Genomic DNA, 18,079 nt, shown 5'->3' on the forward strand with positions numbered 1-18,079 from the left:
TCATTGCACAGCAAACCCGATGAAAATCTTAAACTACATCCTAGGTATAGCTGGTGTTCGCACTGGCTGATGAATGAATTGAAATGAAATACGAATGAATGAATGAAGCAGACTCTGTGTTTGCTAAAGAAGGCTCCCTAGTTGAGGTCCCATATGTTGAGCCCTCATTTTGGAAAGTCTTAAAGTTAAGTCTATGATAATAAGGTCTCATGGTATACGAATGAATAATATGAAAGAAAGTATGTGTTATATGTTATGTGCTATATGAATATGTTATGTTTTGTGTGCCATACGATAATTATAATGATGCATGTCACTCTCATGGCATAACTTTCCCAATCTCAATTTGGCAAGTCCACTGACTTGACTTCCAAAAATCATGTTGTTAGGAAAGAGCTATTCTTTCTCATGCATGTCCCTGGTGTGTACTTGCATATACCCATACTTAGTACAAGTGTGTACTAATTCCATACGAACATCTACTTTTAGGTGCAGGCACAGGTGGACGCTAGAGCTACAGGTTCGTTGTTGCAGCTATCCGGACGTCAGTATTCATCCGGAGTTTGGTAGGTCCTCATGCTTTCGAGGATGCTACTGTTTTACATTCTAGCGTAGTTTTAGAGTTGAGCTAGTGGAGCATGTTCCACTAGCGTTTCTTTCCTGTTTTGGTTCAGACTTTGTATTGGTGCTATTTTGGCCTATATACAATTAATACTTAATGAATTATTTCTTTCAGTTGCTTATCTCTTAAATGTTAGATGGTCGATGATGAACGATTACGAAATGTTAAGAATGTTCTGCAAGTATGATTAAAGAATCAAAAGTTTCAAATTTTCTGCTAAAATTAATCTATGTAAAGTAAGAATGACGTAAGTAGGCTTTTTTGCGACCTCTGAGAGGTCAACGACGCCGGTCTCGTCTGGGGTCTAGATTCCGGTCGTGACATAGGAGTGAGATTCAGAGCAATGGTGTTGTCGGCAGACTTCATGATTTAGGTAAGTACCTTTGCGTCAGATTAGGGGTGACAATTTCAGTCCATATTAATAAAATGAGTTCATTTTGTCCATATTTAATTGTTTGGACCACTCATATTTTAATTGGTTATATATGGGTTTCAAACTATTTTAAGAGTCTATAAATATGGTCAGTATTAGTTAAATATGGGTATCTATTTGATCCGTATTAGATAACTTATTTTCACTTTTACTTTCAAACTTAATTGAAAAACAGATATTTTTTTTTTGTATTTGAATGAATAACCAAAAAAATTAGGAGTAGGTTGGTGGAAGGATGGAGAGGGGGTGGGGGTGGGGGTAATTTTTTTTTTTTGAAAAAATAGTTTTTCTTTTTTAAAAAAAAAATAAGAAAAAATTAGGGGTGGGTTGGTGGAAGGTAGGGGGAGGGGGTAAAAACTATTTTTTCTTGCAAAAACATTTTGTTTTTGTTTTTGAAAAATAAAAAAAATTAGGGGTAGGTTGGTGGGAAGGTGGGGTGGGGGCGGGGGAATGGCCAGGGGATGGGTAAATTTTTTTTATTTTTGCAAAACAAATTTTTAGTTTTAGTTTTTGAAAATTAAAAAAATTTAGGGATAGGTTGGTGGAAGGTAGGGGTGGGCGCAAAGGGAGGGGGCAATTTTGTTTTATTTTTGCAAAAACCGATTTTTTTGTTTTTGAAAAAAAAAATTAGTGGTAGGTTGGTAGAAGGTGGGGGGGGGGCAGGGGGTGCCCGGGGGAGAGGGCAAAAAAAAATATCTTTTTGAAAAAATAGATTTTTTTTGTTTTTGAAAAATAAACTTTTTTAAGGGATAGGTTGTTGAAATGTGGGGGGCGGGGGATATGAGGGAGGGGTACATTTATGTTTTTGAAAAATAATTTTGTTTAAATGGGTTAGAACAATTTTGCCTAGACCATATTTGACCATATCCATTTTTGCATATTCTATTCGGATGGATAGTAATCCAAACCATTTTTTCTCAAACCATATTCAACCCATGATTACTCAATTGTCGGTTGTTGTTTCTGGTTTTGGAAAGGTAACATGAACCAAAAGATGTTTTCCCTCAAGAAAAATATCGAAAATATGAGGCCCAAAACAAAAATAGTTCTTTGAATCAAGTTTCATTATCATGCGTTGATTATGTAAACCATTCGAATGGACTGGAAAGAAAAACGTGCAAGTAGGAGGAGAGGGAAAAGAAGAAAGATGGAAAAAACTCAGAGTTGATACCATATGAACAAGGGAAAAACCATGATTTCGATTACTTTAGAATGAAGAAGATTTTCTCCTTATAAACGTACAGGAAAACTATCATGCTAAAATACTACTCTTGGTAAGTACTAATACCTCAACCATGTATCACCTGAACAAAATTGTTTCGCATTAGCTGCAAAGTTCCTTTGCTTATTTTCAAATATTCGAATATTCACCCTTCTTGACATACGAAATAATAGTGACGGAGAAAAAAATTCATTAAGAAACGAAAAATATAAAGAAGTGAACATATGAAATTGCAACAAAATAAACCTTTTCAAATAAAAACAAAAGGTAATTACGTTATTACTTGTAAAGATGTCTAATTATAAGGAAAGTGTGTGTCATTTAAAAATGAAAAAAAATGTTTGTAGCAAAAATATATTGTTAAGTTACAAGTCGGGGAAGAACTCACCACCTCAAAAAAAATTGCACCGCCTTAATTAATACACTAAGCCTTCAACTTGTGTCAAATGGTGTAAAAACATATATTGTTGTAATAGAGATAGGAAGACTTGGAGTTGGCCTATTAGTGTTTAACTTTAAAAGAGATTTGGATCAAGAAGGCAATAACCAATCCTACTAATTGAGGTACGTTGTTTATGTATATACATTTATTTTTTCTAGTTCTAAGCCTATACTCGCCCTAAACTATGTGATGTATAGCGGATCACAAAAAATGGTGTGGATCACAAAAAATGGTGTGTATATATCCTGTTGTCTAACCAATGGTTCATACTTACCATATTCATTAGCTAATCTAGTTTACTAAATTAAAATAAATATAAGAAAATTATTTTTTAAATTTTAAAATGTTAAGTGACTAAATAATTTATGTCACCCATTTTTCTACCCCTCATGACCTAATCCAAATGAAAAATAACACAATTGTGTATATTAATGAACAAAATCATGTATTTTTATTAACACGAGAAATTAAATAAGAAACTCATTTATATTCTCAAAAAAAATTACATGGAGCACGTTTTCCTTCCTTAGAAACACACCCTACATCATAATTAATGTGTCAATTTTGATTACCAATGTAATGACACAATAATATATTTTATATTATAAAATAAAATTATTAATTAAAATGTTAGTTGGTTACTTGAATAAACTTTAATGTGTATATAAATAACTAAAAGTTACATTATTGTTTCGATTTATTTGCCTTAGTTACATAATTCACAAGTACCAAAATTAAAATTTATCAATAAAATCAATATTACACATGCTATTATCCTTTGTAATTAAGTTTTGAATTATGTCATTTTGATCATAGTAGTGTTTCACACTGTTCTTTTAGTACTACTTCCTCTTTCTCGAAAGACTTTTAGCCCTTACTAAGAATAGTTGTCCTCTAAAAGAAACTAAATTATTTTCTGATTGATTTTTTAGTATGTAATGATTGTGCAATTTGACTCACGTTCATACTTAAGGACTCAAAGGATTCCCCTACTTTTAGAAGCTTGTGTCCATAATGTAATAGTCCTGAGTCTAACAAAGGAGAATTTACAACTAGTAAAGGTGGGTGTGTAACTTGGGTGGACAATGAGACTCAGACGAAATGTCCTGTCATTGTGGATCTCCAATTGGGGAGTCCTCCCCTTGTTGTTTAGGGTGAAAAGCACAAGAAGGCCTCGATTCTTCTAAGTGATGACAATCAATTTGAGAGGACTATGCAATTGATGTGAAGAATATTCTTTAAAATTTTGATTATCCTACAAATCTGCGTATTGGAGATGATTTTTATATTGGAAGCAAAAGAAGGATAATGGATCCTTTTAGAGGTGAAACATGGAAGAAGTGCAGTCCACAAACATGTAGGTTCTTGTTACAAAATCACTTCTTATTGTATTCATGTTTGAAGAAGAGTAACTTTTACCTCCGGAAAAAGAAGAACGGGAAAAGGAAATTGACAATCTTTGTGTTGATATGAACATGCATATCTTGGAAGTACAAATTGGCTTTACAAATTCACCTATTTTGCCTATGCAAAGTGAAAAAGTAAGTGACTGTCAAATAGGGAATTACCAACTTGATTTGGATGAACAAATTGGACTCATGTGTTCAATTTGTTCACATGTGATATTAGAGGTCAAGTCCATCTTCCCTATTTTGTAAGCATATGAATATTGTTCTTTCAAGTACTCTTTCTTTATTTTATTTTTTGCTGTTCTACTAAATCTAAATTTATTGTAGCTTTTCCGTAGCTTCGCCATGCAAAATTAAACGGACAAGCTCTTCAGTTTATTTTTTATTTACCCTTAAATCTTGAACGTATGTGTTATTTACAAGGTAACAGATCTCGACAAAGGCATGGAAGAATATATCTCAGATAACCGACATAACTCTTAGATATTGTCAGCCTCACCACTTCTGATTCTTCTTCAAGCCAAAATTATCCTATTTATGGAGAAAGAATTATGTGTGATTTAGTTTCCCCACATGTCAACGAGACAATGTATCCTCATCAACGTGAAGGATTTAAGTTCATTTGAAAAAGATTTATTAGAGATCTAACTCCTTAGAGGATCAAATATCTCTTATAAGTTGATATGGTAGGATGCATAATCTCACACCACGTGGCACAACAAAATCCCGATGCCACCATATTATTTCTTAAGTATTTATTGAAGATGTTTCCAAAGTATCTGCTTGTAATCATAGCTCCATCCAATTCGCTTCTTAACTTGGAAGTCAAGTTCCAGAAATTAAAGGTTCACATTTCAATATACATAGAAGAATGATGTACACCTCCCATTTCTCAAACTCCTCTTCCTAGGTAAAAAGAAAATTGAAACAAGCTATATAATTACATGCCGACACTATAGGAACAACTTCAGATATAACTAAAGAAAGACTGCGGTGAGTCAAATTCTTCTGATGCCAGGTTGGAGTTAGATAATGCATCCCCCTTACCCTAAAATTGGGGCAATCTAAGCTTCACAAGATCTATATATCCAACAATAGGGTTCCACGTGAACTCAAATTCTTCACGTTGATTAGCATACTTTGTTGCTTTGGAACTTTGGGTAACTAAATCCCACATGGTTTTTTCTCCATAAATAGGAGATTCCTGAGCTGCAGAAGAATATGAAACTATGAAGCCATCAATATCCTATAGTGATGGCATCTCTCCAAAATATTTTCTTTTGTACCTTCCTCGAGTTCTTTGAGACTGCAGATGGAACAAAAGTTAGATGTTTGATTTAAGTGTGAACTACCAAAAAAATTGGAGAGTAGAATTTACAAAATATTTGGAAAGAAAAATGCTTTATAGGAAAAAAACTCATATACTTACAAAAGGAGAGAAGATGTACTTGCTCTACAAATGAACATATGAACTAGCTGAATAGGTGATTCCAATTTGTTCATCTAGAACAAGAAGGTGGTTTCCCAGCTAACTGTAACTTGCTTGTTCACTCTGCATCGACGAAATCAATTTTTTCTTAAAGTCAATAAGTCATTCCAAGACATATGTCAATTTCAACAAAAATATCTTCAATTTTATTTTCCCATTCTTCTTTCTTTGGGGCAAGAAGTTCCTCATCGTCAAATCAGAATGTTAAAGGAAGTGTTCCTCTGACCGAAACTTTTTCCTTCTCTTCAGGAGAAGTTTGTTTATTATGAACATCAATATATTTATTGAATTAACAATTAACTTCAAAAACCCAAACTCTTCAATAACCTTCATCTAATTATTTTGAAGATCATTAGTTCAAATATCAAAACTTTGCTAAGAATATGAGGTTGTATCAGGAGATGTGGATGTCTGTTATCCTATACATGCTTATGGTACAAGAAAAAACCACATATGTTGAATTTAACATAGTATCAGCCTTCGCAAAGATAAAAACATTAGGATCACTCTTCTCTTCTCCTCCTTCTCCTCCTCCACAACGATAAAGACACTCGGATCACTATACTTATCTAGGATAACAACATTAGGATCAATATCCTCCTCCGAAAAATCATCATCATCATATGCTTCCTCGATGAAAGGATTATTTGTGAAGCACTCACAAATTGTTGGATTTGACTTCCTGCTCCCATAATTTTTCACATTTCACTCGTCACCTCCAGAAGGATCAATATTTTTTCTTTTCCTTCCATAACTAACGTTCATAGAATTACCACTTAAACTAAATTTATTTCTGTTTTCAACTATATTTAACATATACTTTAATGATTATTTTCTAGTCCTCCACTTTGAAGAAGTCATCCCCTGAATCTAACGTGCACTCGTGAGTCAAAATACAAACTTTTCATTATCAATTAAAATGCACAAACATATATGTATCATAAAGACATCTTCACAATAACAACAAGACTGAACTTCATTTACAAACACTAACCTGAATAGAGAAACTTTTTTCTTCCAGAAGATCAAGAGTCAAAAGCTTTGATTCAAGAAGCTAGAAAACAGAATAATATAGAATGATGGGTTCGAATAAATTGAAAATAGACTGAATTATATGTAGAATGAGATATAGAAACAAAATGAAAGAAATGTAAGTTTTTATGAGCCTTTTTTATATGAGAGAAAAACAAAAAAAAAAGAGGAAAAATAAAAAATTTGTGTAAAGTGTGTGCCACAGGAGACATAGTAGAAGAGATTAAACAAAGTCTTTATGGAAAACAATACATTATCCAACAAATAATGAGGGAATATAAGAAATTAGCTAAATATGTAGCAAACATGGCTATTGAAAAAGGAAGTTGCACATTTTAAAATTTCAACAGCATGGATACTACAGGGAGAAGGATTATAAACAGTGATAAATTAAATAGCCCATGATTGAGAGTATCACCGACAAGAAGATAATGAGAATTATAAGGCGAAAACATAATTTTTTTCATAAAATTCATTTATAAAACACCACGAGGATAACAAAACGTAAGAACTATCTAGCATTGACAATTTCAGCAAACAAAAAAAAACACAACAAAAGTGAGGATCTGGGTCATATGGGAATGCTTAAACCTATAAGGAACCTTCACCACTCGTTTGAGGAGGTTAATTAGAGCTACCCATACACTCTGATTAAACTCTATTTGTAGAAACAGAAGTAGCAGAATCACATGAGAGAAAAGTAAGAGAACAAAGGTGCAAATGAACCTGGTTAATCAGAGTGTCAGAGAAAACAAATGCAAGATAAAGAGAGGAAATTTAAACTAGAATCAAGAACATAAAGAAGTCAATTTGATTAACTACACTACTCTTGTTAGCTGAAAAAACAAAGACATGAACACATGACCTTGAATGGTGATAGTCCATAGCTTGAGGAGGTGGAACTTCTTGTTGATCCAAAGTGGAAATATTTTTCAGGTTGGAGTGGAGTTATGCTCAAAGAGAGAGGCGCATTAGGAACTAGGAACCCTAGCATTAAGGAGATGTTATTGGATGTTTCTATCGGGCTATCTGAATGGGCTACTCTTTTATTTGATCTGTTTGTTAATTGATTTGGGAAATAGGCCAAAATGAGTAGTGCAATGCCTTTGAGTTTCATTTTAATAAAACCCCAAAAGTTTTTTTTGAAATAAAGTATGCATTTGTGACACATTAGAATCATAGAACGAAGTAGGTTGATATAAATTGTGAATTTACACAAATGTGTCACACAAATTTACACTAAAAATATAGAAATTTGAATTTCAAAATTTGGATGTAACATAAATTGTACCAGAAATAATATTATGTGTAATTTCTCTTATTATAAAAGAATTGACATGCATGGGTATTTTTTGAAAATATAATAATTTTCTTTCGCTTTAATTTAATTAGTGTATATTTTTTCTTTGTTGTTGGACATGCTTAATTAGCTATGCTCTTTAGTTCTAATTCATATACTTTAGTGATATCCTTATTAGTTTGAATGTCGATATTCTTCGTCTGAATTTTAAATTACTTTGAGTAAGAAAATCAACGGACGGTGAAGAAAATACTTCAATTATGGACATCCCAATGGGCCCCTTACTTTAGATTTTCAAGAAAAAGAATGAGATGATTAGAGACCGTTGATCAGAAAGTTAAAGGGTTTGTTAACAACCTAGAGGGAGTACATTAACAACGAAATTATTTCGGGAAAATACACTCTACTCAACTTAATTATAAGGGGTGTTCGAATTTTTCTAACTTTGTTATTAAAGGTGAATGAGTTAATATAGCGAGTAATAGACCACGTACCAATTTTAGTTGGCAACATCTCCATGTTCGGCATCAGATTTGCCTAATACAATTTATATTTTCTATTTGATTTGTGAGTTATTCCACAAAAACTATGCAGTTCACACCCAAAGTATAATGGGGCGAGTAACCAGTAATGTGAATCTCTATTGTGACCAAAACACAATTATTCAAAACTTAATTACAAAGGATAATATTATGTGTTTGGTATTTGAGTTAGTGACAAATTTAGACTTTAGTTCTTGTGATATATAATTCCGTTTATTTGATCGTTGACAAATAAAAATGTTCTTTTTGTAGGAAACAATTCATATTTGGACTACTCTTGGATGTATTATCATGAAATACTGAAATGATAATACAAGTTTAACAAAACACATGAATTATTAAACAATGAAATGGTTAAAATTCTTAAAAGTTATGAATATTCACAAGAGGCTAAAAATATTAACAAACATATTATAAATAGGTAAATTGAGAGTAACAAGGACGGACTAAAAACATACAACAATATAGAATTTTTAAAAATAAGATGACAAAAGGAACGAGGATGATGTGAAGTGTGAACCCTTAAATCTCTTAATTATAATAGTATAAAAATAAAAAATTCATAGAATGAAGTGGATAAATATGTTGTGCATTTTATGATATCATAATTCTTATTTAGCTTTAATGGATTGACGATGAAGTGATATCATAATTCTTATTTAGCTTTAATGGATTGACGATGAAGTGAAGTGTGAACCTTAATGGATTCACATCTAAAAAGTCTATAAAAGTATAATTTAAATAAAGTTATACATTATGACTTTAAGGTTTGGCTTTCTAGGCCTCCAATCTTGTTGAGTCGGGCCTTTTGATGGGTGTAACGGTAGAAACAACATAAGAATAACCAACTTAGCTTAAATAACAGAGGAATAATGCGTAATATATATATATATATACATACATACATATATATACATATATATATATATATATATATATAGAGAGAGAGAGAGAGAGAGAGAAAGAGATGCTACAAAAAAGTATAAGTCCAAAAGGTGGAACAATATATACAGACTTGTCTCAAAATACAAAAGACTAGTTAATTAATAGACAATGAGACATGTACAAATATGATCCATAACGTGATAAGCTCACTCTTACCTCCAAATCATATATCTCTACATAGGGTGCTATAGTTTTGTTTGTTTGAAAGAAACATAGTCCACTTCGTATATGTATTGACTATTGGTGATTAATTAAGGTTACCATTAAGAATAAACATCCTCTTTCAATTATAGATTATTTTATTTATCAACTACAAAGAGCAAGTTACTTCTCTAAGATTGAAGTCTAGTCAATTATCACCAAGTTAGGGTAAATGAAAATGATATTAAAGACGGATTTTCGAACTCAATATGATAATTATGAGTTTTTGGTTATGTCCTTTGGTTATACTAATTTATGGTCGCCTTTATGGATTGGCTTAATAGGGTGTTTAGACAATACCTTCACATGTTTGTTAGTGTGTTCATCAATGATATCTCTATTTACTCAAGGAGTGAGGATGAACATATCGATCATTTGAGGATTGTATTTCAAGTTTCAAGGACCAAAATCTCTTTGAAAAGTTTAGTAAATGTGAATTTTGGTTAATTATCTATGGCTTTTCTTAGTGACATTATTTGTCGTAAGGGTATTAAGGTGCATCCTAACAAAACGAATGCGGTTAAGAGTTTTCCTAGACCTCTATCCCCTTTGGATATTGAAGTTTCATTGGTTTTGTTGGATATTATAGAAGGAAGTTTGAATGGTTTTATCCAATTGTCTCTCCATTAACAACATTAATCCAAAAAAAGGTTTTGTTCATATGATCTGACGCGTGTGAGAGGAGTTTTCAAGAATTGAAAGATAGACTTACCTCTTCTTCATTGTTGACTTTGCCGAAAGGATCCGATGGATTTGTGGTTTATAGTGATGCTTCAAGATTTGAGCTAGGGTGTATATGTTCTTATGTAAAATAGATAAGTTATTGCTTCTGCTTAACGGAAAATTAAGGTTCATGATAATAACTATCCTACCATGATTTGAAACTAATGGTAGTTGTTTTTGCCTTAAATATTTGGAGGCATTAATTATATGGTGTTCATGATGATGTTTTTACTGACCACAATAGGTTGCAACATGTGTTTAAGCATAAAGATCTAAGTCTTCTCCAAAGAAGGTGTCTTGAGTTACTGAAGGATTATGACATGAGTGTCCTGTATCACACCAACAAGGTAAATATAGTTACGAATGCGCTTAGTCGGTTATCAATGAGTTGTGTAACATCTCTCATTTTGAAATAACTAGGAAGAAACTTAGAAATGGGAATCGTCATATTTGGAAATAATGAAAATCTGGAAATTTGTTCAAGTTAGGAAAAAGTGAGTTTATCATCAACTTCAAATGGCCATAGCTTCTAGATGAAGATGAGTTAAGTGTACTTCTAGATATGGTTCCAAACCACTTGGAATAATCTTTCCAATGCTGCTGAGTTTGTATGAGTGAGTTATGCCCTTCGTAAGTTGGGCTGTTGAAATAAGGAAAGTTTAATCCGGATTTTGAAGGGGTAGTTTGGTCTTTTCCTTACCTTTTATTTTAATCCATTTTTGGTGATTAATTAGGGGACTAAGCTAAATTAAATTATTTTACATTTTTACCGTAAGAGTTAGGGTTTTAAGAGAAGAGAAAAGAAGATGAGAAAAAAGGAGGAAGGAGAAGAATGTTCAAGATTCGTCAAGATCGTCGCGATTTGCTTGTTGATTTCATCGGGGTGATTCCTACAAGGTATATGATATCAAATAGAGTTGTGTTAGTTCACCCACGCGCTAATCATGATTCGATTTAGCGAGATATGCTTGATTTGAAAGAAAATCTTTTGAGTTCTTGATAATATTCATTTTAGTTCTTTTGGATTGTGTTATTGAAGTTTCTTGAGGTGTGATTCATGTTTCTGGGTGTAATTTCAGGTTGAATATATCTTATATTAAGGGTATAAATTATTCTAAGTGTTTCTGGAAAGAACCGTTTAAGTTTAGAGGGTTTAGAGATAATAAACGAGCAAGAAAAGTCGAGAACACCTGGGTAAAGAGTTAGGGCGTTGCGCCAGCAAGCGTGCCCCAAAAAGGTTTTTGATATTTAACCCTTAGGGCGGCGCACCATCCAGTGCGCCCCAGGACAATCTTTGAACTTCATGGGTTGGCGCCCCGCACCTCTTAATGTGCCAAGGACGCCAGTCCCATCTTCCCCACCTTTTAGTACTTACTGCTTATCAATGTACCTATGTTTTCTAGTTGATTCCAACACTCTAAGGTACATCCAAACATCATGAAATAATCTATAAACATGAGATCATGGACCTTGAATCCATAACCCAATTCAACAAAAGTTAAGATCAAAGTCAAGAGCTAAGTCTAGAACTCAAGATCAAGTTAAAAAAAGTTTATAAAGTTTTCAAAAGTCTTTAACAAACGTTTCAACCTTGATTTAAGACTAAAGTTTCAAGTTAAGAAAAGAATAAAGAGTTGAGTTCATTCCTCGAAAATCTATAAAGGAACTATTCCCAAAGAGTTTATAAATGTTTTCACATTTGAGCAAGAAAAGGAAACATTGTTTCCAAGAAAGCTTTTAAGATAAATATTGAGTAACTATCTCAAACCAAAGAAATAAGATTGTCATTAAAACATATGAGCTAATTATATTTTGTGAGTAGTATTGAGCACCAATATGGGGACGTGAGAGTTCATATTAACTCAAGTTTCCATAAACTATGTATCCATCATGGGTAGTAAAGGATCATACTTTTTTAATGACTCCTTAAGATGATATTAGCATAAATTAGTGGATCAACTAAGCTAAACTTTCTATATGACGCTAAGTATATGAGAGTTCTTGCAGCTTAGGCAAAGCGTTATATCACCACTTAGACTCATCGTGGTAGTTTTCAATTCGAGAATCTCCACAAAAACTAAATTACTTTGTATTTGAGTAAAGTTGAGTTTCTTGTTGCAATTTCCCCAACAGACTAAGTTGTTTTTACTGTTTTATAAAGCTTTTCATACATACCATGTGTTTCATTTCTTTACATTGAGTTAAGTTTATTCAAGAGCTGAGAAGAGTCAAGGTAGGTGTTTCTTTCAGAATCCTTTCAAGCATATATATTATTTAGAATTCCAACTCGCATACACATACGTTCAATGTACTGATGCCAGTTGTCTTGCATCATCGTATGATGCTGAAGTAGGTGACTAGGATCGGTATCAGCAAAGCGTTGATCAAGTGAGCAGTTTAGAGTCACTTGTTGAGCCTCCTTGCAATCCAAAGGACTCTTTATTCATTTGCTTTGTATTTTTCAGTTGTTAAGATGATCGGGGGTCCTTTCCCGACATCCCTCTTTGTCTTAGAGGCTTCAAAAACATATACTATTAGTTCATTAGTCTTTTTCATTTCATTTATAAATGTTCATGACTTTAGTTGCCATTTTGGCTAAGTTATTACCTTTTAAGTTAATTCATGAGTTATATATCTTGTGTTTAGGTCTTCCGTTACGTAAGTAAGCCAGGCCAAGGATATGCTTAGGGCCAGCAATAGTTCTCAAATGTCGGTCACGTCCAGGGTGTAGGCTCGTGGCATGACAAGTAATGTCACTTATATTGAGAATGGAAAGAGGAAGTTGGTTTGAGATGTTCATAGATTAGCCCAATTGAGTGTTCGATTGGTTGATTTTACCAACGGTGTTATGGTCCATAATGGTTCGAAATAGTCTTTCGTGTCAAATGTAAAACCAAGCAAGTTCTTGATCTAAATAGTCTTTTATTGTTGGTTTACCCTGCACCCGGCGGCAACATGACATGATTTGGATTATTATGAATCATCTGATAAATTAGCTCGTTTCATCCCCATCAATGTTTCTTATTCGGTGGATGACTATGCTAAATTGTAATTGAGAGGAATGATTAGGTTACATAGAGTGCCCTTATACATTATCTTTGATTGTGGTACCCAATTTACACCTCTCAGTTTCGGAAATCTTTCAAAGGGTCTTGGTACTCGAGTTAAGCTTAATACAGCCTTTCATCCACAAATTGATGGGCAAGCAAAATATACTATGAAAACTTTATAAGATGTACTGAGAGCTTGTGTGATTGACTCTAACTGTAATAGGGATGATCATTTGCCTTAAACTGAATTTTCTTACAACAATAACTATCATTCCAACATTGATGTGGATCCATTTGAGGGTCTTTATGGTTGGAGGTGTAGATAACTTATGGTTGGTTTGAAGTTGGTGGATTTTCCTTGATAGGTCCTGAGGTTGTATATAGGGCTATGGAGAAAGTTTAGCTTATTAGAGAAAGGTTAAAATAGTTCAAAGTCGACAAAAGTCCTATGTCGATGTTAGGAGGAGAAGCCTAGAGTTTGATGTCCATGATTGGGCTTACTTGAAAATCTCACCCATGAAGGGTGTGATGAGGTTTGGAAATAAAGGGAAGCTTACTCCCTATTATGTGGGCCATTATCAAATTTTGAAGTGTTTTGATGAAGTTGCTTATTAACTTTATTTGCCTAATGATTTGGCATCGATTCATCCAGTTTTCCATGTCTCCTTGTTGAAGAAATGTGTTGGAGATCCAATGTACATTGTTCCCTTGGAATATTTGGGAGCTAAAGGAGAATATTTCTTGTGTAGAAGTTCCAATTGAGATTTTGGACTGGCAAGTTATTTGAAAGTTAAGAAATAAGAAAGATGTGTATGTGAAGGTTCTTTAGAAGAATCAGTAAGTTGAGGGTGAAACTTGGGAGGTCGAGGCCCATATAAAGTCCTATTACCTCATTTTTTTTCCTTCGACCCCTCTCTCACTTGAGGTATTTAGTTCCTCATGATTCATCCTTATGTCTTGCTCATTCTCATAATTCCTCATGCATGCATGCTCATGAAACTTAATTTTTGATAAATTGAGTTAGCTTAAATTTCTCCATGTATATGTGTGTTTGAGTATGAGTTGCATACATGCCATATGAAATGATGTTTTCGGCATATTTTAGCATGAAATATGTCTTTCCTTCTCGGATATGTGCATTATGTGATGGAATTTATTTGTGTTGTTAGATCTTCTTTCTATGCTCCTTATAATGTCTTGAGTTCAATTGGAGGACAAACATTCTCAAGGGGGACATACTGTAACACCTCATATTCAAAAAAGAAAGAAAAATGTAGTTCTAGATTGGTGTTTATATCTATAGATCCCATTTACGGACCGTAGTAGCTTCGACGAACCGTAGGTGGAAACCATAGGTAGGGGGAAATAAATTTTTCAAAGCAAGTCCCAATACCCTTTTGAGGATTCTGATACTCTCAAACTTACTTCTCAAATAAGAAGTAAAGCGGTCGTACAGTAAAGAATCAAACTAATGAGGTTAGGATCGTTCCCACGCGGAAAATAGTTCAGACTTAACTTCAATCTATTATTACTACGATTTAGTCAATTATTCCCTTAGAAAACAAAGACAATAAAAGGGGGGGGGGGGTTTATTTCTAAATGAATGAAAATAATTAGCTAAATCAAAGTAGACAACTAACAAATACAAATGTTGGAGTTTAATCAATTAATAAAAGTAACTAGGGTTTACGTGTTCCCCACAAGTTCCTAATTTGATAATTCTAAATATAACAGTTCTTTCCTAGTATCTTGCATGCAAAGTGATAAGTTATGTATTTCTAAATCCTTGGTCCGGCATCTAGAAAATTTCACTCCGCACCTTGGTCCGGCTACGTGTGTTGCTATACTAACCCTTACCTTTACGTCATATTAAGCATTGTATTCTATATTTGACTAAGTTATTACCTCGTACCAATCAATACTAGCCTATTAGATAGTATACACTAAATCTATATTGATAAATCTTTTCCTATTATTTACCTCCTTGGTCTGGCAAGTAGCATTTAGGCGAGTTCTAACGTTGGTCATCCGTTAAAAAGACTTCTAAGCGAAAGAATTATCAACACATGCAAGACACTATTCTACATTTGTTATTTTAGTTAAATTTTATCTTATTATTCACCCATGGTTCCCACAACCCTAGTTATGGAGTCTAGTTATCCATAGTCATAATCACAATATTCATATATATAATATAAGAATTCATGCACTTATCGACAAAATCACCAACAATCACCTCCAGACAAAAGTGTAACAATCCAAAGTGTAATTATCAAAATAATCCCCTAACAAAGAATCTAACATAAAAGTGTCTAATAACCAAGAGTCTAACCCCCAAAACGAGGTTTTTCGAACTATTTATAAAAAACAAAAACCTAGTCAAAGAAGGAATCTCTTTGCTGAAAATCTGTCAAAACGCGGCTGGGTCAACGGACCTCGCGACGGATCATCGTGGTCACGACGGGCCGTCATGGACTCCATCGTCCCATACTTTGCAAATTCTTCTACTGCTCTCTTCATTACCCTCGACAGTAGGTATGACGGATCGTCACAGGCACAACGGTCTGTCAAGGGTCTCCGTTCCATAACATTTAAACTCTTGGAATTTGGGTACTGGGACTACTTCTCTAATAATCACGACGAACCATCAGGATGGACTGTCATGCACTTCGTATCCCCACAATTGGTCAGACTTCCCCATCTTCCTTCAGCAACTTCACTATGACGCCACCTACGGATCGTCACAGGCACGACGGACCATCACAAGCTCCGTAGGTGGTAACTTTTCTGGATTTCTTGCTCAAAAACTTTTGCGTTCAACTTTAGACAGATTTCTTGCAAATAAAGGGAAACTTACATAAAAATCAATACAAAAAGTCTTTTGGATACACACTAAACTTAAGGAAAAAGCATTAAAAATATCGTGAAACCACGGTATATCAGATTCAGCAGGACGGTCCATCGTTCCTTCAACGAGTCACAGGTAGGTCTCATTAGTCACCGCAAAACTTATTGAAACTTTGAACCTTTAAGTTGATTTCTACTATTGGAATGTACCAACTACAAGTAGACCTACAAGTTCCATAGAGTTTTGGAAAAATTTGTCGTACATGAGTTTCGTTGATTGTTATCTAAATTTAGAGTCTTGGTCACTTTCTACAATTGACCAGTACGGCCCGTCGAAGGACTTACAAATCGTAAGCCCAACCGTAGATTGTGATCAGCAATTTTTAAAGGACTTTTTGGTCTTTTTCCTAATTGATTAGTGCCTAAACTATGTCTTTTTAATCATTATACTAGAGCATATATAAGTCTTTAAGCCAGAAATCTAGCTACTCTAAATCATTGCTCATCTTTCCCCAAATCCTTCTAAGTTCATTCACCAAAATTTCTCTGTCTAAAGGTTGAAGAAGAAGTCTAGAGTTTCAAGATTAAGTATCCAATTGACCATTCGATTGTGTGATTTTAAAATCAAGGTATGGTAGTATTCTTCAATGGAGTCCTTTCCTACATAGGGTTCCTAAATTATCCAATTTTACAAGTTAGAATCTCCTATTGAAATTGGGGTTTTATTCAATCTCATGGGTTCTTTTCAATCATGATCCAATTGATTATTTCATGTATTTTTATGCATGAATCGAGATAATTACATGTTTTAAAGTTGAATTAACTTGAACCTATGCATGATCCATGATTTCTAGATTTTGATCAGATGATGAACCTTTTGAATTATGAAAGATAAATTTAAGAAGTAATGCATATTTTCTTATGAAATAGTTGAAAATGACTCAAGGTTACAATGATGGTAAAGCATCAATGTTGTTGTTGTGAAAGGATTTCTCACATACTACTCAAAACATGAATGTGAAAGGGTTTTCTCACATAAGGTTTCATAAGGTTGAAAGATTTTCTCAGCTAAGTTGAATCAAGATTAAGGAGTTATTCTAGTGAACTTTAGCTTAGATTGGCTACTTAATTATGCCTTTTTGTGGGTAATAAGTCGAGTTAAGATTTATGAATATTCCATGGGATTTATGCTTAGAAAAGAGTGTATAAAAGGGGATTATCAATTTCCTATATATACTATGTATCGACGTAGGTTTTTTTTTAGATAGACATTAGATAGTGGATCCACCTAAGCTAGAAGTTTACGATTCTTATCTTTGCAAATAAGGACATCTTTTTTCAGTGTTGGATAGACACCAGATTATGTTATAGCTCACATGTACTATGTTGGTTAAAGGTAAATCTCCCATGATAATGAACTCTAAGGTTACTTTCTAAAAGTATCTCAAATGTGTTTTAAAGATGTTTATCTTGAATTCATCAAGGTTATTATGACTTATGATTTCTAAAATGCTATTTTATGATCTAGATTGTTCATTTCATGTCATATAAAATCCTTTTTGCATGTTTCATAACTCTTATGTGTTGCTATCATGCTCTGTATGTTCCATGTACTAAGTCATATTTGTGCCCATATTGTTTCACTAATGCATAGTCTCGAAAGCTCCTACCTCCCATACTTGTGGCTAGTGACCCCTTATAGACATTGAAGATTGGTGAGTCCTCATGCTCGGAGGACCAAGACTCTTTTATTGCTTTCATGTTTTTTCTTTTCGGATGTTGTATATGATATTTGAGTTACGTCCCAATCAATCCTTTGTTG

At 33.5% G+C, this 18,079-nt stretch overlaps 1 long non-coding RNA gene across 2 annotated transcripts; it reads right to left on the minus strand.

The window, feature by feature from the left end:
* Positions 1-4,745: 4,745 nt before the first annotated feature.
* LOC104646625 (uncharacterized) lies at positions 4,746-7,756 on the minus strand. 2 transcript variants are annotated; one of them, XR_011221394.1, is made up of 3 exons: positions 6,612-7,694; positions 5,558-5,680; positions 4,746-5,434 (listed from the first exon to the last, which is right to left on the minus strand). It is a non-coding gene; the product is annotated as an uncharacterized lncRNA (long non-coding RNA). The 2 variants fall into 2 exon arrangements; XR_011221393.1 differs by having other exon boundaries at positions 5,558-7,756.
* Positions 7,757-18,079: the final 10,323 nt, after the last annotated feature.

The sequence above is a fragment of the Solanum lycopersicum genome, chromosome 1, assembly GCF_036512215.1.
Source record: "Solanum lycopersicum chromosome 1, SLM_r2.1".
NCBI classification, from domain to species: domain Eukaryota; kingdom Viridiplantae; phylum Streptophyta; class Magnoliopsida; order Solanales; family Solanaceae; genus Solanum; species Solanum lycopersicum.